Source organism: Caretta caretta, chromosome 1, assembly GCF_965140235.1.
Source record: "Caretta caretta isolate rCarCar2 chromosome 1, rCarCar1.hap1, whole genome shotgun sequence".
NCBI lineage: Eukaryota > Metazoa > Chordata > Testudines > Cheloniidae > Caretta > Caretta caretta.
The window spans coordinates 84,228,582-84,251,521 of record NC_134206.1 but is presented as its reverse complement, the minus strand read 5'-3'; the positions used below and the strand labels follow the sequence as shown (position 1 = coordinate 84,251,521).

General features: G+C 41.6%; 1 long non-coding RNA gene across 4 annotated transcripts in view; it reads right to left on the bottom strand.

The window, feature by feature from the left end:
- LOC125637915 (uncharacterized) overlaps positions 1–22,940 on the bottom strand; it is a 198,334-nt gene that overhangs the window by 31,474 nt on the left and 143,920 nt on the right. For 2 of the 4 annotated variants that reach the window (XR_012668815.1, XR_012668816.1), the window contains exon 7: positions 1,317–1,452. The exons of the other annotated variants lie outside the window; for them this stretch is intronic. This is a non-coding gene — a long non-coding RNA (uncharacterized LOC125637915). The remainder of the gene's footprint in view (positions 1–1,316; positions 1,453–22,940) is intronic. 4 annotated transcript variants of the gene reach the window in all.

Below are 22,940 nucleotides of genomic sequence, written 5' to 3'. Positions count from 1 at the left end.
AATTTCGCTGGTAATTTGTGTTTTATTATTTTGATATGAAGGGGAAGAACACACAGAACTGTACTTTTCCAAAGACAAACTTCACCTCTTTAGTGAAAAAAGCAGAAAAAAAATTAAAAATAAATAAAAAACAGCTGTTTGGCTTAGGGGAAGAAAAAGCTTTCCCCAGTGACAAATTTAAAATCAAGAGGAAATTGCCTCCAAAAAATAAGGTGGAGACAGCCAACTTGATTGTCTCCGAACTTACATAAAATAGCCTGAGCATCAAAGGAGAGGAAAATGGAATGTCCCTAAGGACCAGGAAGCCATAGAAACCATCCAGAGGGAACAAGAGCAAGAGGGAAACATAATGCAGCCCTTACACAAATAACATTTTTCCAAGTTCCCTGTTAAACTTCTGCATTATTCATGTATCTTTTCTGTTGTATAGTTGCAGTTTGTATTTATGGAGGTATCCCAGATCTTCAGGAAAAAAGGAGTCTTATGTCCTGCAGTTCCCACTGGACCACTACCAGCATTCCAGACAGAAAGGAAGGAAAACCAAAGAAGGGAGATACTACACTACAGAGAATTCTCTAGTGCAAATGAGAATTCAGTATAATCTATTTGCCTATAATAAAGACACAAAGAGAACAAACCACTGGCTCAGAAGAGAGTAACATCCCAGCAACACAGACCATTATCTTGACTATGTTGATGAAACAAACAGAAGATGTGTGAGGTTAAAGATCAATGTGCTAAGCCCCCGCACACCCAGACACAATCAAGAACAATACAATAATCAGAGCTTATTCAATAAGATTAATTGTAGCTATTCAAAATATAAACATTTAGAACAATACTTCTCCCTTAGATGTTGGCAAATGTCAATTTACTCCAACACTCAGCAGACAGAATTTGACCCTAAACACCTATTATGTGTATTAAGCAACCTATTTTTCAATTGTACTTTTCCCATTACATTTTGTAAAGAGAGGCAGAGAGACTCTTATATTCCTATTCTTCAATGGGTTTGGGAGCGCAGCAATACAAACTGAAATGTTAAATGTCTATAATTGTTAGCAACAAGGAATCAATGTTGATTTGAAACAATTGTGTAGCTGCAAAAATACAGTACTCTATACTTTGCTATCATTTCTTTGTGTGTCTTTCTTATTCAACAGCATAGAGGCCTCAGAGCCAAAATATTGAAACATTAAACAAGAATGCTTAAGCAAGATCCATAAAAATGTGGTTTTGAAAACCAGACATGTCCTCGTACAAAAGCTAAGATCTTTATAATTCCTGGCCTTGCTGCACATATATTTATTTCACACCTCATTATGGAGCAAACATGCTGGGCCACTTAATCCACATTTCATGTTCTGTATGCTGATCACTTCCTCTTCCTGTTTCAAAGGTCTCCATATTCTCTGTTTCATCTTTCCTCCTCTCCTCACCCCCATGATTGGCCTGAGTCAGAAAAATAAATAAAATACATTTTCAGAGAGCTTCCATGCCATCAAAGCCAGCACAAGGCTTAGAGAGAACTGCTGATGCAGCATATCTGTATTTGGTAAGAATATGGGTCAAAACACCTAAGATTTGCAACATTCCGTGTCTGCGGGAAAGCCACAGATGTTCGCAAAGTTCCATGTCTCTCTACATATAAAAAACTGCATGCAAACTGCTGCTCGGTTTCATTGCCCTTTCTTTACCTTCATTGGATGGAGTGTTCATCTTGTGAATTTCAGTAAAATGCCATGAAATAATAAATGTTATGTAAAAAAAAAAAGGAAAGAGGAGGCTCATAGTTATTGGCAATGTAATCAAAGAGCAAACATCTGGGACTAGAAGTATAAGCATTTAAAGTTATGCATACAGGTTGCCACAAAATAAAAAAGCCACCTGGTTTGGGTATTGTGGTTTTTTTTTGTTTGTTTGTTTGTTTGTTTGGTTTGGTTTGGTTGGTTTGTTTAAACACAAAATTGAAACTCAGACCTGGTTTCTCAAAGTGTTTCTAAACCTTTCAAGCAACCCTGACGTAATTTCATGTGAACTTGTACTGATCTATAGTACTTCACCATATCTTTCAAAAAGGAGCTATAGGGGAGGACGGGAGGAATATATACCTCTGTCCTTCAGTCTGTCCCATGTGGGAAGTGTCCACTGGGGACCATGCAGGTTGCTTCAGCTATTAGGCTGTGATAGTCTGGATGAAGTGCCTACATGGTTATTCCATGGCTTTTGGAGGGGAGGATTCCTTCCCTTTCTCCACACATGTCCTCAGCACTTGGCCCAGCTATATAGGCTTGGCATTCTGGGAATTGTTTAGGACCCTTAGGTTCTGTCTACACGATGACGACTATACTAACATAGCTATACTGGCATAGCTCTGCCAGCAGACTCAGCCTACACTGACAGAAGGGGATTTTCTGTTGGTGTAGAAGCACCACCTCTCCAAATGAAGTTGGTTATGTGGATGAAAGCATTTTTCAATGGATGTATCTGCATCTCCCTTGGTGGTTACATCAGCATAGCTATGCTAGTCACTTCCTAGCACCTTTTTCTTTTTCAAACTTTCTATCAAGATCTTTACTACTAAGAAATCCAGCATCTGCTCTCCCTCGTTTGTGCTTCTCCAGGACGGTTTCAACTACTGCACCTTGCACATCGTACAGCTTTTCAAAATATTCTTTCCATTGCTTATTCTTTGCTCGTTCATCCTCAACTATTTTTCAGTGTTTTTCTTTCACTGCTAGTATCTTCAGCTTGTATTTCTCACTCAGTTCTCTTATCTTGTCATGCACCCCCGTGTCACATTTCTCTCGTGTATTCTTAAGCTTCTGAACATAGCTCACTTATCCAATTGTGTCTGTCTCTGTTCACTTTCTCTTTTATCTTTCTGGTCAGCCTATTGTACTCAGCTCTTAGACTTTTGTTCTTTGTATTCTCCTTCAGCTTCCTGTGCTTGTCACTCAACTGAAGCACTTCATCCGTTATTTACTTCAGTTTCTCCATTTTGTCTTTGTAGCCCAGTACTTGTTCATCAGCCCACTTTTTACAATGTTCCATGTCTCTTCAGCATTCATTTCTTCTTTTACAGAGACTTGATGTTTCTCTGCACAGCTTCTAGTTTTCTTTCCTGATATCTAGTACTTTCAATTTGTCCTCATCACAGATCTTAATTCTTGGCACTTTTCGACTGCTCTCAGCCTTACCATTGATGCCAGCACTAACTTAGGAGCTGATCTGATATCAGCTGCAAATGATCTGCAAAACAACACTTGATTTCCATCTGCAATACAGAAGTTCAAAGACTACCATGTTTTTTATTTGCTCATCAGGTGATATCAACGTCCACATCCTCTGTGCTTTTCTTTGTTGAAATGGCTTGTTTGTTATCACCAGGTTGTAAGGCAGAAATTTAGAAGCCTTTCTCCTCTCGTTTTCTTCACCTAGTCCAAAACTGCCTAGGAATTCCAGTTGTATGCTACTTTTGTATTACAATCTCCCACTACCAATAACACATCTTGTCTTGAAACTTATCGTGTTGTTTTCTATAGATCGTTTTAAAATTCAGCAATTTCTTCTTTGGGCACTGCTGAGGTCAGGACATATATTTGTACTATTTTACTGAAGTACAAATTTACTGAAGTATTTCATTCAACTGGATTTGATTCTGAATCTCACCTTCAGCATACTAGGAGATATTAGGTTAAATGCCGTAAAAGCCTGACTTGCCTTCAGCTTTAGCACAACGCAACTCCATCCACTCAAATATTTTCAATTTGTGCATCATTACCACAAGTGCTCCAGCCTGGTATAATGCTCTTAAGTTCCATGTTCCAATAAATGTCTTATCCTTCAAGTTCATCACATAATTCCCTGTTTTGCATGTTGTTTTGATTGTGTTTGTTCCAATTGCATACTTTTTGGCCTCACCTTGGTTTCTGAAGTTTTAAAATTTGAAAAAGAAAAGGCACCAGGAAGTGACGACATAACCACAGAGTTGCTAAAAAACAGATGAGGGGAACACATGGTAAAGGTGATGCGCAAGGTATTCAACAAGATTTGCAAACTAGAGCAAGTGCCGAGTGAATGGGGGAAAGCAATAATAGTACCAATCTATAAAAAAGGGGGATCAGAGTGAGTGCAAAACTACTGAGGTATCAGCTTATTGAGTGTGCTGGGAAAAGCATTCACCAAGATGTTGCATAGGAGAATGAAGAAGTCAGTGAAAGCAGCATTTGCAGAGGAACAGACCAGTTTCAGATCAGGACAAAGTACAATAGGTCAGTTACTGGTGATAAGAGAGATATCAAAGAGATACATAGAAGTATATAGAACACAACTCAACATGTTATAACAACTTTATGGACTTCAAACAAGCTTTTGATAGCATTCGGCAGGAAGGATTATGGCAAGTTATGAGACTGTATGACATCCCTAAAAAAATTGACCAAACTGTTAGAAAACATCTACAGCAAGTTGATGAGTGCAGTGAGAACACACAGGAAGCTGACAGAATGGTTCAGGACAACCCTAGGAAATGACACAAGGAAGCATGCTATCACCAGATTTGTTCCTCTTGGTACTGGAAGCAGTAATGGCTATAACATTGAGGAGAAATGGAGGGGAAGGTCGGACAGTGCATAACCTTAGATTTGCACATGATCTTGACCTCATATCATTGACCAACTAGGGTTTACAGAGAATAATAGACAAGGTAGACCAGGAAAGCGGAAAATTTGAATTGAAGCTCATCATGGACAAAAGACAGAAATTATGACAATCAGAAGACAGGAGAAAGAGGTAAAGATCAAATTCAGAAAAAGAACTCGAACAAGTGGAAAAAACTGTTTACCTTGGAGAACTAGTACTGAAGAATGGGAATTGTGAACATGACCTAAAATGAAGAATGCTGCATTCAGAAAACCCTGCAAGATCTGGAAGGTTAAAGATACTTCAATAAAAACAAAAAATCAGTGTATATGAGACAACTGTCAAAGCAATGCTACTGTACAGGTCAGAATACTGGAGCATGAAGAAAGCTGATGAATGAAAGATTTTGATTGCAGAAATGAACTGGGTAGGAGAATAGTGAGACTGCAGAAAATAAAAAAGTGAAGAGATAAGAAAACAAGGAGGGCAAAAAAAATGCTACTAGAGAAGCTACTAGAAAGATGACTGTCATGTGTCAAAGAAAGGACCCAGAAATGATACCATACATGCTGATACATACCAGAGTGCAAGGAGCTAGAACTAGAGGACAACCATGCATTGAATAGATACAGTGAAGAATGACATGGAACAAAAAGGTTTAAAGATGAATGAAGTCACAAAGCTAGTACAAGATAGAAAGTGGTGGAAAGATTTCATTCAGCCCTCATCATCACTGTTGAGATGACAGATGGGAATTAAAGACAAAAGAAAGCTGGGTGTGTTTTTTTCACACCACTGAACAACTGAATAGCTAAACTGACCCAACTTTTAAGTGTAGACCAAGCCTTAAAGAGCAGGAAGTCAACTTCCACCACTCAGTATGAGGGAACACGATGCTGTGGCGAGGCTAGAGAAATAGTTGAGGTCTTACGTTGCTGAAAGACAAAGAAGGGGGTGTAGTAGGGCTCAGGCACGGGGCAGCTGAGTGGAGGACAGGGAGTGGAAAGAAGTTTACTCTTCTTCAGTCCTTCAGTAATGAGCACCAAGGTTAAACCAGTCAAGGTACTTCTAGAAAAGAAAATGAATCTCCTTTTATTTGTAGACATTTAATAAATATTTAGATTATAGGAGTTTGGTAAGTAAACATCCTGTATAATCTCAATGCAAATAATGGGCAGATGCCACAAAATTCCTTTGGCCTAATTCAGATCTCATGCCAACTAGGAATAACTCCAGCGAAGCTAGCAGAATTACAGTGACACAAAACCAGTGTGTAAGTGACATTAGATACAGGCCCCTTAAGTTTTAAATAGATTAACTCAATGTAATTTTGAACATGTAAGCTGCTAAATACTAAGCATTATTAAGTCTTACTATCTTGTACCTGTTATGAATCAAAACAGAGAAAAACCCTGACTAATTTTCAATGTCCATCTAATATGGCAGAAGCCTCTCTCTTGAAAGCCATCGGGCCCTGTCAGTAGGACTGCGTATTTTATATTTCAGTGTGAGCCTTTAATTCCCCTCAGAGGTGTAATCTCATATCAATATTGTAAGTTTTTTCCAGGCCTTATATTAAAAACCAGATGTTCAGAATGGGTAAGCAGTCAGTCTGTAGGAAAAAAATGCACTGTCTTCATTTTGTAGCATCTTGTTTTTCCTCAGCAGATTTGAAATTAGACTCTAAATGAGAGCTCAACCTTTTTGCAGCAAGTCTTCGTGAGCCAATTTCTGCACATCTTGAGAGGAAAAACATTTTATTAAAAAAAAGCAGGAAGAGCTGGGGGGAGAGGAGGTTTGGCAGTATTTTGGTTGGCCATTATCCCAAAGGGACATGTTTATTTTGTCAAAATCAATTAATTTCCTAACAAACACCTTTTCCTGAAACACAACAGCTTTGTTACATCTATAACGTATCTTCCTGTGGCCAGGTCTACACTACAAACCTAAATTGGTATAACTATGTTGCTTGGGGGGGTGAAAAATCCACACCTCACAGAGATATAGTTATATCAACCTAACGCCTCCCCTCCCCCCCTGCATACAGCACTATGTCAACGGAAGAGTTTCTCCCACCGATATAGCTGCCACCTCTGAAGGAGGTGGATTAACTATGCCAACAGGAGATGCTCTCTTCTGTCACCCTAGGAGCATCTTCACTGAAGCACTACAGCAGCACAGCTATGTTTTAAGTGTGCCGATGCAACATTTTAAGTGTAGACCTGTCCTGTAAATTAAAGCTTCACTGGCTTCCCGCAAACACAACATAAGGGTAATAGAAAATGCTCAGTTGTTAAAGTGAAGAATGTTATATGAAAAGTGTCTCTACAAAAACACCCACTATGCCCTGTGTGATCATTGACACCTGCCTATGCTCTGTTTTCAGTGAGTCGGTTATTTTGAGGTTGATGATGTTTCACACCCACTTTGCACTCACTATGCATGGGTGTAACTGAATATACAAAGTGCAAGGCAGCAGAAATCCAGATCCCTGGCAGCTAAACTCATTCATTCCTTATGAGAATTCTGATTCAAATCTATGTTTGCTGACTGTCTAGATAGTTATGCACTGCAGAATCAGACTCTGAATGCGCATGCTGTATTGTATTCTATTTGGCCTTAGTACATCATCAGCAAGACTACCAGCTAGCGTTAGTTCCAGACCCTGATTATTTTTTGCTGCAATTGATGTTCCTATATAAATAGGTTATGACCTTATCTTAATTTTTAGTACCAAGTCAAAATTCCAGTGATGACAGTCAGTGTTGTTGGTTTTTTTAATAGAGCTGGTAGAATTAATTTCAGTAAAATTAAAAAAAGCAAGAAAAGTGGGTTTTTTTTCAAATTTCAAATAGAAAAAATGCAAAATAATTTAGAAAAATATTCAGGAAAAAATTCCCTCTTTTCAATCAGTGCTATTTTTTAGAGCTCATAAACAGAGAAAATGTCTAATGGTTGTCATAAATGAATTTGTTGAAGTGAGGCCTTTATGCCATCTGACAAGGAATTCTTAAATATAACACCTTGGGCTGGGGGATAAGGGGGAAATTTATATACTGGAAAATAATCCTACATTTGATAAAATATGGAACACAGACCTCGACCTGCCACATTGATTTCGTATCTGAAGCCAGGCCACAGAAAACAGCTTAGTTATACTACCATATGAAACCACTGCACATAAGCTCAGACTGGGCCCAATTCTATCATCAGATATGCATGCATATTTCACAGCCCGTTATTTTAGTGTGTATAATTATTTTTTTTATTATATCTTTATTAATTTTAAAAGGACACACAATTTTACATGATAATAACAAAGAATAGACAAGCAACAACCATTTTGTAAGGATGATAGAATCTGTCCCATAGTTTTGATACAAAATAAGGATAATATAATGTAAACTAAGCGAGTTATTATGAGTGGGATCCACAAATGGACTTAGGGCTTGCCCACACTTGAAATACTACAGTGGCACACTGCAGTGCGTCAGTGTAGATTGATTGCTTGGCGATCCCTCGATTTGAGGATGATCTCTACCACGGATTTACATATGGGTCCTGAGATGACTCAGGAGTCCGATCCTGGAACTTCAAATCCACCTGCAGTAGGTACAGACATTTTGTGGTAAGCCAGCAGCCTTCTGGGAGAAAGATATTTCTTTTTCCTTCCTCCTCTCTCTCTTTTAAGATTTGAGGGCAAGGAATCTCTCTTCAAAGAGGGACACTGCCTGATGGAGGATATAACGCCATTGGCATCGGTTGGTGGCTTGCTCTTCCCAGCTTGTGATGTCCACATCAGTTTTCTTAAGATATGCTTTCAGTGTCTCTTTGTAGCACTTCCTCTGGCCACCATGGGATCTCTGACCATGGGTGAGCTGAGAGTAGAGGACTTGTTTTGAGAGGCGAGAGTCTGGCATCCGCACACAATGGCCAGCCCAGCGAAGTTGGTGCATGAGAATCATTTCTTCAATGCTGGTGTCCTTGGCTTCAGCGACGATGCTGGCTTTAGTGCGACGATCTTGCCACTTGACACGAAGGATGTTCCAGAGGCATCATTAGTGATACCTCTCCAAACTCTTGAGGTGCTGTCGATAGGTCACCCAGGTTTCGCATCCATAGAGTGGACACTCAGTGTGGACGCTCATTACAATGACTGGAGGGGTTCTCCGATTGGCATAGGTAATCCACCTCCCCAAGAGGCAGTAGCTAGATCGATGAAAGAACTCTTCCATTGACGTGGTGCCATCTACACTGAGGGTTAGGTTGGTTTAACTGCATTGCTCATGGGTGTGATTTTTCACACCCCTTGAGTGACGTAGTTGGGTTAACTTAACTGTTGAGTGTAGACCTGGTCTCAGACATTGCAGTGCTAAGCATTATTGCACCTAACTTTTAGGAGCCTAAAAAATTACAGGGACAACACTGCAATCCACAAAGCTAATTTTAGGTGCCTAGGCTTTCTATATAATGAACAGGGAGAGATAGGCACCTTCCAATACGATCCACAAAAGCCAGCATGCTAGTGGGGGAGCTACCCTAAAGCCAGCCAATGGGAGATGCTGATTACAGGGGTGCGTGCTATTCCCTGCCCCTCTTAGAGATAGGTAGGCACTCTAACCACTAGGCTAAAAGTTATAAAGTGGGCACCCCCAGAGTTTGAATGAGACCCGATCTAGTAAGTGGCCTCTGAGCATGCCTACTGGATCAGGCCCTGCCCATGATTTAGACACTGAATGCTTATTTTCCTCAAGTTTGTGAATCACTCTGGGGCCTAAGCTGGAGACAGATGCCTGGACGCATGCTCAGAGGCAGAAACATATGTGTCTAGGGAACATTTACTCTGAAAACTTAAGTGCCAAGTAAGTTGAGGAACCTACAGGGTTCAGTGGGAGTTTTGTGGATTGCAGTGGAGTCAAAACTGAGACTTAAGTGCCTAAGTCCGGGGTTTTCGGCACCTATGTACCTTTGTGGATCTGGGCCCATGGCAAAGCTCTTGTTTACTTCAATGGCTCAGGATCAAGCCCTTTAAGAAGAGAAGTGAGTACAGGATAGCACTGGTAGTGGCAGAAAGAGGACTGGAAGGAGAAGATTGAAGTTGCTTGGCACAATAAAGGACAGAATATAAATAAACAAATTGGCTCAACCTTTCCACTGTGGCTCAGGTGACAGGCAATGACGCACACACACATACATCCCTTTCACTTGTAGATAGTTCATATAAATTGTCTATGCAGGGAAATTAATTTGGATTAAGAGAAAGTGTGTACTTAAAGTGGAATGGTTATTCCTGATTAAATTCCTATATAGATATTCTTTTTCTGGAATAACAATGCCGTGTATCAAATTAGCTTAATCCACTTTGGAATAACATCCACAATTGAGTTAATCAGGAATAGCTGTTACTTCTCCTTGCAGACAAGCCCTAAACAGTGATGACAAGGTGGTTGCCTCCTCAATAAACTGGGTGAAATAAGACCATCAGAATGACTATACTGGGTCAGACCAAGGGTCCATCTAGCCCAGTATCCTATCTTCTGACAGTGGTCAGTAAACTTGTACAGCTTTGTCTACACTGGGAAAATGAGTTAGAAAATGTAACACATTTTAATTAGCAGATTGTTATAAGAATTTAGTGTTTAAAAATGGGTTGGATGGTCATGGTCAAATGCATTAGATAACACGTTTTCCAAAATAAGTCTTTTCCAAGAGTAGCAAAAGCCTGGTAAGGACTGAAGCACATTGACCGGCAAGGTTAGATAGCTTGCACAGCAACTGCCCAGGATACTGCCATAATGTGAATAAAAAACTTCAGTCCCCACGGCTGTCAATTCAGCAACTTTCAATAGCACCACATTCACACACAGTAATAATTCAAAAGTCTGTTGGCTATGTACAGGTGCCTTTGGCTTATAGTGTCTTCTGATGCTAGACCGGAAGTCATTTAATCGTCTGTGCAATAGATTCCTTTGCTAATTCATCTCTGGGTGTTTTTTTTTTCCTCCAGTGTCTAAATTAATTTCAAGACAATGTCAACACATCTCTGATATAATTTAAAACTTTACAGGGAGGAAGCTTTACTGAGAAACTCCATTATGGAACCCATTAGTTCCACTCATTGATCAAACAGTCCCTACCAAATGAGTTATTGTAGCTACATTTCTTATCTTCTAGTGCATGCACACGGGACCCATTACCTGTTACTGTCAAGGTGACAGTTTAGTTTGGTTTTACAGTTCCTAGAAGCAGTGTTAGAAGCAGATATAAGCATCAACTACAAAATTCAGATCTAGATTCCAAATCCTTTAGCTGACAAGTTTCAGGGTGTTTACATCTGATGTTTTGGTTCGTACCATTATAGAATTGGGTTTAAAATCTCACACTGAAATTAAGGGAAGTTCAGATCTCTGGGGTTTTGGTTTGGGTCTATGTTTAATAAAGACATTTGTCTAATGAAAGAAAGTAGGAAAAGGTTTCTAGCGGGAGAAGTTAGTTGGGAGAAAGGAGGTGGTTAGAAATAGACCTGAAAAAATGAGCAAAATGAGAATAATAGAGGCTTTTAAATGAACCTTGCTGTTTACAGCAAAGCCCTTTTCACATTTTTTTTTCCAGACCTTGATTGGCAGAGTAAATTTTTGCCTGCTGGGGAAACAACTTCATTCATTGCTGATTGCCTCCGGTCTGATTGCAGCAAAACTATCTAGAGTAACATCTGTTACTGTCGGCAGGAAAGCTTTTTCTATTATAATTGTATCAAGGTAGGTTGTGAAGTGTGTTAAATCATTATATAAATTACTGCTGTCGTGCTGAATGCATTCAGCGTTCCGGGCTTCACTTAGTGATAATTTGTGTGACAGATGCCCCACTTTAGCTGCAACATTAATTTATCAAGTGCCTGTAAATTTCTTCCTTAAGAGCAAATATTTTTTTGAAAACCCCACAATGGCAGATTAGTTTTCAATAAACTAACAAGCACTGTAATAGTCTGGTATATGGTGCTTTATCCAAACAATGAGGAAATTAATTTCATGGTATGTTTTAGTGTTGTGTTAATCATCAAAGTCACAATGAGCTGTGATGGATTCTGACTCAACCCCAACTAGAAATATTAGAGCGGGACAAATAAATCACAGTGAATAATTTATTCAGAAAATATTACCACTTCTACTGTTCCTGAATTATCCACAAGCATAAGAACATAAACATAAGAACGGCCATACTGGGTCAGATCAATAGTCCATCTAGCCCAGTACCCTGTCTTCCAATAGTGGCCAATCCCAGATGCTTCCAAGGGAATGAAAAGAACAGGGCAATCAAGTGATCCATCTCCCAGTCATCCCATCCCAGCACCTGGCAGTCAGAGGCTTAGGGACACCCAGAACATGGGGTTGTATTTGTGACCATCTTGGCTATTAACCATTCATGGACCTATTCTCTATGAACTTATCTAATTCTTTTTTTAACCCAGTTACAATTGTGGCCTTCACAACATTCTCTGGCAATGAGTTCCACAGCTTGACTGTGCTACATGTGAAGAAATACTTCCTTTTGTTTGTTTTAAACCTGCTGCCTATTAATTCATTGGGTGACCCCTGTTTTTTGTGATATGTGAAGGGGTAAACAACACTTCCTTATTCACTGTCGCCACACCATTCATGATTTTATAGATCTCTATCATACCCCCCTTAGTCATCTCTTTTCCAAGCTGAAAATTCCCAGTCTTTTTTAATCTCTCCTTGTATGGAAGCCGTTCCATACCCCTAATCATTTTTGTTGCCCTTTTCTGTATCTTTTCCATTTCTAATATATCTTTTTTGAGAAGGGGCGACCAGAACTGCAGGCAGTATTCAAGGTGTGCGCATACCATGAATTTATATAGTGGCATTATGATATTTACAGTCTTATTATCTATCCCTTTTTTAAGGATGACTAACATTGTTAGCTTTTTTGACTGGTGCTGCACATTAAACAGATGTTTTCAGAAAACTATCCACAATAAATCCAAGACCTCTTTCTTGAGTGGTAACAGCTCATTTAGACCCCATCATTTTGTATGTACATTTGGGATTATGCTTTCCAGTATTTATTTCATCTATCATTTTGTTGCCCAATTTTGGGAGATCCCTTTATAATTCTCCTCAGTCTGTTTTGGACTTAACTATCTTGAGTAATTTTGTGTTGTCTGCAGACTTTGCCACCTTACTGTTTACCCCTTTTTCAGATCATTTATGAATATGTTGAACAGTACTGGGCTCAGTACAGATCCCTGGGGAACACCACTATTTACCTTCTTCCATTCTGAAAACGGACCATTTATTCCTATCCTTTGTTTCCTGTCTTTAACCAGTTCCTGATCCATGACAGGACCTTCCCTCTTACCCCATGACTGCTTAGTTTGCTTAAGAGCCTTTGGTGAGGGACCTTGTCAAAGGCTTCCTGAAAGTCCAAGTGCATTATATCTACTGGATCACACTTGTTCACGTTTGTTGGCCCCCCTCAAAGAATTCTAACAAATTGGTGAGGCATGATTTCCCTTTTCAAAAGTCTTGTTGACTCTTCCCCAGCAAATCATATTTATCTATCATTCTGTTCTTTACTATAGTTTCAACCAATTTGCCTGGTACGGAAGTTAGATTTACCAGTCCATAATTGTCTGGATTACCTCTGAAGCCTTTTTGAAAAGTTGGTGTCACATTAGCTGTCCTCTGCTCATCTGGTACAGAAGGTGATTTAAGTGATAGGTTACGTACTACAAGTAGTAGTTCTGCAATTTCATATCTGAGTTCCTTCAGAACTCTTGAATGAATCCCATCTCATCCTTATTTATTGCTTTGAATGTATTAATTTGTTCCAAAACCTTCCCTACTGACACCTCAGCCTGGGACAGTTCCTCAGATTTGTCACCTAAAAAGAATGGCTCAGGTGTGGGACTGTCCCTCACATTCTCTGCAATGAAGATCAATGTAGAGAATGCAGCTTATAATTTTCTTGAGTTCATTTTTTGTTTGAAAATATTCGCCACATGGTTTCTACAAATAATCATGGGTGTATAGATTGTGCTGCAAGCATTCAAAATTTGAACTGCATTGGCTATTTTTGATTAGACACATGTGTCATGTAGAGTGTTTCCATTCCATGACTGGATAAGCATCTCTTTTAATCAGGTTTCCAATGGGGATCATTTGCCCAGCTCTAAATAAAAAAAAAGTCAGTTGTGTTGATAGAGCACGCATATTTTTAGCACCTATGGACATACTTTTCCATATGGCAAATTTCACGATTCCTAATTGTCCAGTTTTTGATGGCACGCACTATAAAATGATATGAGGCAACCGTCACACAAGCCAAAAATATAGAAAGGCCCAAATGAAGGCCCCTCATCTGAACACGGCTTTGTAGGAGGGAAGTGAGTCACAACTCTGGATCCAGTTTTTACTGCTCGTGTCTGTCTCCATAATGGGCTGGACCTGAACACCTCTGAATTCAGCAGGTTCAAGATCGAGATTCAGATCCAAACTTTGCAGCTCAAACCCATTTCCAGTCAGCATGTGTTAGTCATATGAGACTCGGGGGAACAATACAGCCACAGATACAAAAGGAAATAGTCATTACGGTTTTTCCTTATAATCTGTATTTATTCTTTTATTAATGTTAGTTAATTTAGAATGAGGCTCTGAGGATCCTAAAACCTCCCTGTGTGAGCCAAAACTGGCAGTTTGGATTGTAGGTTCAGCTCCAGCCACAGATCTTTGCTTTTGAAGTCACCCACAGCTGGGACTAGATGTGCTTTCAGCCAAGGGAAACTGCCTATTTGAAAAATCATAAGCCTTTAAAATATTTCTTGTTTGACTGTAAATATATTAGCATCTATTTTTGTACTGCATCAGTTTCTTTGGCAGAAAATGGCTTTGTCCCCAAACACCAGAACTTCAAAGCCAGAGACCTGTGGGCTGGGGTTGAATCTAAAATAAAACATGTGCTTTTTCAGTTGCCACTGGGGATTCTAGGCGCTTAAATATCTCTAAGTTTTTTTTTTTTAATATTAAAAATCTCCTTTTATTTGGCCAAATTCCAGTGAGCCACTGAAATGAGATATAATTCTCCCTCCCTTTCCTCCCATCAATGGGTACATATAGACACTGCAGTAGCATGCTAATATGCATCTATAATCTGGCAGTGAACACCTTGAAGAAAGCTCCCCTGTATAACCCATTCCTTCTCAGAATAGGAATACAGTAAACTGCATGGAGGGTCATGAATAGGAGTTATAACCAAGGGCTTGGTCAGTGTAGCCAGATATAAGTACCTGCATAAACAGGCATACTATGCCCCTTGACTTCTTGCCCCATTATGCGTCTTTGTGTCTCCTGTAATGGAGCCCCTGAAAGCAGATTTTCTATGTGTCTCCTGCTGTGTACTCTTTCAACACCGTGGCTTCATGCACTGTTTTCTGGTATTTGCATATACACTTGGTACAGCAGAATTTGGTCTTCGGAAGTGAAACACACTCAGGGTATGGGTATGTTGAGAGATATTGAAACAGCTTGCGTGCTGCAGTCTTTCATTAGCTTTATGCTGCATTACACAACTAAGGTGGGATAAGGGCAGAGGTGAAAGTAAGCCGGTACACCCTGGTACGGCATACCGGTAAGAGCCGGTGTGTCGTACCAGGACCAGCTTTCCGAGAGGGCAATTTAAAGCCCTGGGGTAGCGGCGGCGGAGCTGCGGCGGGGATTTAAAGGGCCCCGGAGCTCCAGCCACTGCTACCCCGCCCGGGGCCCTTTAAATCCCAGCCTGAGCCCTGCTGCCCAAGCCCCGGGGTAGCGGCGGCGGGGCTCTGGCGGGGATTTAAAGGGCTCCGGGGCAGTAGCGGCAGCTGAAGCTCCAGGGCCCTTTAAATCCCCGCCTGAGCCCTGCTGCCCAAGCCCTGGGGTAGCAGCGACGGGGCTTTTCATGGATTTAAAGGGCCCCGGAGCTCCAGCCACCGCTACTGCCCCAGCCCTTTAAATCCCCGCCGGAGCCCAGCTGCTGAAGCCCTGGGGTAGTGGCGGTGAGGCTCCGGCAGGCATTTAAAGGGCCGGGGCGGTAGCAGCAGCTACCCCAGGGCTCGGGCAGCAGGGCTCAGGCAGGGATTTAAAGGGCTCAGGGCTCCAGCAGCTGCTACCACAGCGGAGCCCCAGGCCCCTTAAAGCTCTGCCAGAGCCCAGAGCCCTAGGGTAGTGGTGGCAGCCGGGAGCCCTCAGGGCTCCTCAGTGATTTAAAGGGCCTGGAGCTCCGCTGCGGTAGCGGCAGCTGGAGCCCTGGGCCCTTTAAATTGCCCCTGAGCCACGGGGCTCCCAGCCGCCTCTGCAGCTGGTAGCTCGGCGGTGATTTAAAGGTCCCCGGGCTCGCAGGCACCACTACCTCAGCTGAAGCCCTGGCCCTTTAAATCAAGATTTAAAGGGCCCGGGGATTTAAGGCCCTGCCTCTTCTGGTTGAGGACACCTCCCCTGCTCAGGACTCCAGCATACCGGAAAGTCCTCTAACTTACTTTCACCTCTGGATAAGGGGTTAGATATCACTCAGCTAGGGTAAATTAGCACAGCTCCATTGAAATCATGAATTCCACTGAAGTCCATGGAGGTATGTTGATTTACACCAGCTGAGGATCTGATGCAATATCTCAAAACATATACAAACTCATGTCATGTGCTTTCCTTAGTACCCCTTATCAGATGGAACCTCAGGTAGCAAGTACAAATTAGGTCAGTGATATAATTAAGTAAGTAACAGATTTTTAACTGCCATTTTTGTTCTTGGTTGGCCTGGCCCACAACCTCATGGAAAAGTCCAACAAAATCAAAGGTACAGGAAAACAAAATTCTATAAGAGATCATTCTCTGTTAAATTCTACAGGCTGGTTAAGAACATATGATAGAAAGGTTATCACATTCTGTTACAATCTATAGGACTTGTCTGTAAAGGTGTTCATGATCCAAGACATGGGTGCTAAATGCAAGATGTATGCCTGATCACAAAAAAAGATCAGTAATAAGCAGGTTCCACTCTAATTCTATCAAGGCCTCATACAACATATTTTAATATTTCCTGGCATAAAGAAGATTTAAAAAGATGTTTTTGGATCCGAACTACATCTGGTCTAAAGTTCCTGAATTTAAAGTTTTTGTTAAAAGTTTTCATCAAAAGTTTGATTTTCAACCAAAACCCCAGGGGAAAAAAATCTACTTCTTTGACCAGATATAAAACAGTTTTCACAGGAGGGAAAGTTTGTTTCCCAGACAGTAGTAGTGGTGATTGTTCAGCGAAGGATGGTGGAGAATGTTACTCGCTATGAGCCTCACATTTTATTAAATGCTTCATGTCATTTATTTGCTACTCATCATTCTCTTTCAAATACCTCAATAAGATGAGGTACTCACTGGTAAAACGTTCACGTTTCACTGGTTGTTATGCACATACCTACCTGTAACCCAAATATCTTTTCACTTTATAAGACCAAAGGTCAGTGATTGGGGTTACCTTGGTTCTCTGTTAATTGGGTAGATAGAGGAAAGGAGAAAATTAATTATTATTTTTCTTATGTCTAGCTTTCTTCTGTTAACAACAAAATGTTCACCTATTTTGTTATTCCTGGAATGGTGGTTTCTCAAAAGAACAGTTACACTGGGTCAGACCAATGGTTTATCTAGCCCAGTATCCTGTCTTCCAGCAATTGCCGGTGCCAGATGCTTCAGGGGGAATGAACAGAACAGGCCAATTTATCGAGTGATCCATCCCCGTCTTCCCAGCCTGAGCTTCTGGCAATCAGAAGTTTATGGACACCCAGAGCATGGGGTTATGTCTCTAACCATCTTGGCTGTAGCCATTGATGGACCTATCCCCCATGAACTTTTAAATTCTTTTTTGAACCCAGTTGTACTTTTGGCCTTCACCCAGTTGTACTTTTGGCCCCCCCTTCCCCCACCGCTGCATCCTGGAGACCCCCGTCACTCAACCATTCACGATGGCTATTGCCAGCTCTAGAGTTAAGCTGAGTTGCAAGGATGGCATGTACTTTAACTGTCCATTTCCAGGATCTCTGAAGTTTATATTTGTGTTCCCTTAATTTCCTGGTTTTCAGAGTTTGAGTGTAGCTGATCTTGAAGTTCTAGAAGGGCACAAGACACCACCGCAACCTTAACTCTGAGGTAATGAAGTTTTGGGGCATTTACTAGTTACAGTAAGTTAGGCCTACAGAGTACTCAAATAACTGTACCCATTCTTTTGGTAATATTCTAGATATAAAAACTGTGAAAGGTCACATCCTCACATTCCAAACTAGTCACATTGAAAGAAGGTGCTATTGGGCTGTTAGGAATACGATCCTGTCCTGATAGTGCCTATCACCTCCAGAGAAAGGGAAGTGCCTAGAAAATGTAAAAGGAAACTTAGTTTGATAGGATCCTGTCTGGCAAGAACTCACTTATCAATAGCTGGGATGCGAAATCCTCACTTCTGTATTGTTTTGTCATTATAGTTCCCACTTTGCTATTGTTTGTCTGTATAATCTCTGTCTGGTTCTGTGATTGTTTCTGTCTGCTGTATAATTAATTTTGCTGGGAGTAAACTAATTAAGGTGGTGGGATATAATTGGGTACATAATCATGTTACAATATGTTAGGATTGGTTAGTTAAATTTCAGGAACATGATTGGTTAAGGTAGGGAAGTAGGGGGTGGGCATGCGGGTGGGGGAAATGGGAACAGGGAATGGGGGTAAGGAAATTGGAATCATGTTTTGCTAAAGGGGGAAATGGGAACAGGGAATGGGGCTGGGGAAATTAGAATCATGTTTGGCTAAGGGCAGGAATGGGAACAGGGACACAGGTGTAAGGCTCTGTGGTGTCAGAGCTGGGAAGGAGGATACTGAGGAAGGAAACTGGAATCATGCTTGCTGGAAGTTCACCCCAATAAACATCGAATTGTTTGCACCTTTGGACTTCGGGTATTGTTGCTCTCTGTTCATGCGAGAAGGACCAGGGAAGTGAGTGGGTGAAGGAATAAGCCCCCTAACAATGCTCCAACTATTATGGACTAAATATCAACATTTCCTGATGAAAAACAGGTCCTATGGTTGGGAATAATGATGAGTGAAATTTCATACCATTTTGTTGCTTACAGGCCATCAGAAAACTCATTCATTTATTGTAAAAACAGTCCTGTATCAGACATATCAGGATGGTTGGCAGACTTTAAGCATGAAAATGACCAAGATAATCCTCCCAATTTAGAAAGTTAACTTTAAAAAGTATTAGCTATTTTGTTTGGCCCATTTATAAAATTCAGAGAATTAGAGGCCTCGTCTATTTGGATAATATTTGAGGTTTACAATGAATAGTAACCAGAAGCTGAAATGAAATTATTCAATGAACATTGCATAGAACACAGCTCGCCTACCACATTTTAATAGATTACAAAAGGAAGCAATTTAAATGCGCAGTTGATTTATAGGTGGGAAGATGCCTTCAAATTCAGAGAACTCTTTGGCACTCCAGGGCTCCAACTTCTCATTCCACAGAAGGACGAAGAGCTGACCTTTTCAGTTGTGTACAGCTCCAGCATTTGTAAAGTACAGACTAAGGGCTCCTTTGCACTATTCTGGCAACATAAATGTTCCTCAAAACTGCCCTACTTAGGCAGCTGAGGATTCCCTCAGAAGGGGAAATCTTTGGCCTCTGTAGAGCCAAAGTAAGTGGCTCTATACCATATCCTCTTGCTGCACATATTCCCAGACATACTTAGGGTGTGTACCCAGGGGAGACTAGAACGTACTGTGCTCTTGCAATCCTCAGCTGGTGTAACGGCCCTTAGAAACAGGTGTAATTTATAACAGCCTTGAGGCCACCCTAAATTATACCAGGGTCATCACCAAGGTGACTCAAATCTAACTTTGTCATGCTTTTCCTCAGTTATGCCAAACAGAGCTCTGAGGACTGGACCTCCATTTTCTCAAACTTGTCAATGGCTTTAGTTATATACAGTGATTCTCCAACTTGCCCATTATTCAGACCATTTTGAAAGGGCGACTCTTTCACAGGCTTCCCTCCCAGCTTCCCAGTGCCTTTTAGATTTGTTTTCATGTTTCCTGGAAAAGCTTCACACAACCCAGTTTCAGAGAACACTGAGTTTAAGCTGTCCAGTAAATCATGCTTCTTTTTGTATGACTGATGTCCATATGTTAGTCTAAGTTTCCACCCCAGGATTCCAGCTTGCAGGTTAAGTGGCTTGACCAATGTTAACACAGCTAGCCTGCAGCAAAAATGGGAATTGACTTCAGATTGCCTGACTCTCTGGTCTGTATCTTTGCCCCAAGACTATCCTGTACTACAACTAAGGTGGAAGCTGATACCATCTGTACGTATTGTGGGTACTGGGATGGGTGGCCTAGGCCTGCTTGAAACTAAAGGAACACCTCCTAAACCAGGCAGGGAGGACCACAAAGCCCAGTCAGCAACTGATTATGGGGGACAAAAAAAAGAGAAACAGACAGGAGTGAAAGACTTACGGCCAAAACAAAGAATCCAGAGGGAGACACCAAGCAGAGAACCCCAGACAGTGCACACTACTCCTCAAAGAAGTCCCAGAAGCCAGTGGACGTCGCCCACAGCAATGTTGCCCAGAGCCGTGAGACAAGGAGGAAGCAGAAACAGGCCCTACAGTCAAAGAGCAGAGAGCTTTGAGGGGGTCAACAAGCATGTGAACAAGGGGGATCCAGTGGATATAGTGTACTTAGACTTTGAGAAAGCCTTTGACAAGGTGCCTCACCAAAGTAAACTGTCACAGTATAAGAGGGAAGGTCCTCTCATGGATCAGTAACTGGTTAAAAGATAGGAAACAAAGAGTAGGTATAAATGGTCAGTGTTCAGAATGGAGAGAGGTAAATAGTGGTGTCCCCCCCAGGGGTCTGTACTGGGACCAGTCCTATTCAACATATTCATAAATGATCTGGAAAAAGATAGTTAAGTCCAAAGTAGACTGTGAAGAGTTACAAAGGGAACTCACAAAACTGGGTGATTGGGCAACAAAATGGCAGATGAAATTCAATGTTGATAAGAGCAATGGCTCTTCTTGACCTGCTGCTCACAAACCGGGAAGAATTAGTAGGGGAAGCAAAAGTGGATGGGAACCTGGGAGGCAGTGACCATGAGATGGTCAAGTTCAGGATCCTGACACAAGGAAGAAAGGAAAGCAGCTGAATACAGACCCTGGACTTCAGAAAAACAGACTTTGACTCCCTCAGGGAACTGATGGGCAAGATCCCCTGGGAGAATAACATGATGGGGAAAGGAGTCCAGGAGAGCTGGCTGTATTTTAAAGAATCCTTATTGAGGGTACAGGGACAAACCATCCCGATGTGTAGAAAGAATAGTAAATAGGGCAGGCGACCAGCTTGGCTTAACAGTGAAATCCTTGCTGATCTTAAACACAAAAAAGAAGCTTACAAGAAGTGGAAGATTGGACAAATGACCAGGGATGAGTATAAAAATATTGCTTGGGCATGCAGGAGTGAAATCAGAAAGGCCAAATCACACCTGGAAGTGCAGCTAGCAAGAGATGTTAAGAGTAACAGGAAGGGTTTCTTCAGGTATGCTAGCAACAAGAAGAAAGTCAAGGAAAGTGTGGGCCCCTTACTGAATGAGGGAGGCAACCTAGTGACAGAGGATGTGGAAAAAGCTAATGTACTCAATGCTTTTTTTGCCTCTGTCTTCACTAACAAGGTCAGCTCCCAGACGACTGCACTGGGCAGCCCAGCATGGGGAGGAGGTGACCAGCCCTCTGTGGAAAAAGAAGTGGTTTGGGACAATTTAGAAAAGCTTGACATGCACAAGTCCATGGGGCCGGACGCGTTGCATCCGAGAGTGCTAAAGGAGTTGGCGGATGTAATTGCAGAGCCATTGGACATTATCTTTGAAAACTCATGGTGATCAGGGGAAGTCCCAGACAACTGGAAAAAGGCTAATGTAGTGCCCATCTTTAAAAAAGGGAAGAAGGAGGATCCTGGGAACTACAGGCCAGTCAGCCTCACCTCAGTCCCTGAAAAATCATGGATCAGGTCCTCAAGGAATCAATTCTGAAGCACTTAGAGGAGAGGAAAGTGATCAGGAACAGTCAGCACGGATTCACCAAAGGAAAGTCATGCCTGACTAATCTAATTACCTTCTATGATGAGATAACTGGTTCTGTGGATGAGGGGAAAGCAGTGAACGTGTTGTTCCTTGACTTTAGCAAAGCTTTTGACATGGTCTCCCACAGTATTCTTGCCAGCAAGTTAAAGAAGTATGGGCTGGATGAATGGACGATAAGGTGGATAGAAAGCTGGCTAGATCGTCGGGCTCAATGGGTAGTAATCAATGGCTCCATGTCTAGTTGGCAGCTGGTATCAAGTGGAGTGCCCCCAGGGTTGGTCCTGGGGCCGGTTTTGTTCAATATCTTCATAAATGATCTGGAGGATGGTGTGGATTGCACCCTCAGCAAGTTTGCAGATAAATTAAACTGGGAGGAGAGGTAGATACGCTGGAGGGTAGGGATAGGATACAGAGGGACCTAGATAAATTGGAGGACTGGGCCAAAAGAAATCTGATGCGATTCAACAAGGACAACTGCAGAGTCCTGCACTTAGGACGGAAGAATCCAATACACCGCTACAGACTAGGGACCGAATGGCTTGGCAGCAGTTCTGCAGAAAAGGACCTAGGGGTTACAGTGGACGAGAAGCTGGATTTGAGTCAACAGTGTGCCCTTGTTGCCAAGAAGGCCAATGGCATTTTGGGATGTATAAGTAGGGGCATTGCCAGCAGATCGAGGGACGTGATCGTTCCCCTCTATTCGACACTGGTGAGGTCTCATCTGGAGTACTGTTTCCAGTTTTGGGCCCCACACTACAAGAAGGATGTGGAAAGATTGGAAAATGTCCAGGGGAGGGCAACAAAAATTATTAGGGGACTGGAACACATGACTTATGAGGAGAGGCTGAGGGAACCGGGGATGTTTAGTCTACGGAAGAGAAGTATGAGGGGGGATTTGATAGCTGTTTTCAACTACCTGAAAGGGGGTTCCAAAGAGGATGGCTCTAGACTGTTCTCAGTGATAGCAGATGACAGGACAAGGAGTAATGGTCTCAAGTTGCAGTGGGGGAGATTTAGGTTGGATATTAGGAAAAACTTTTTCACTAAGAGGGTGGTGAAACACTGGAATGCGTTAGCTAGGGAGGTGGTGGAATCTCCTTCCTTAGAAGTTTTTAAGATCAGGCTTGACAAAG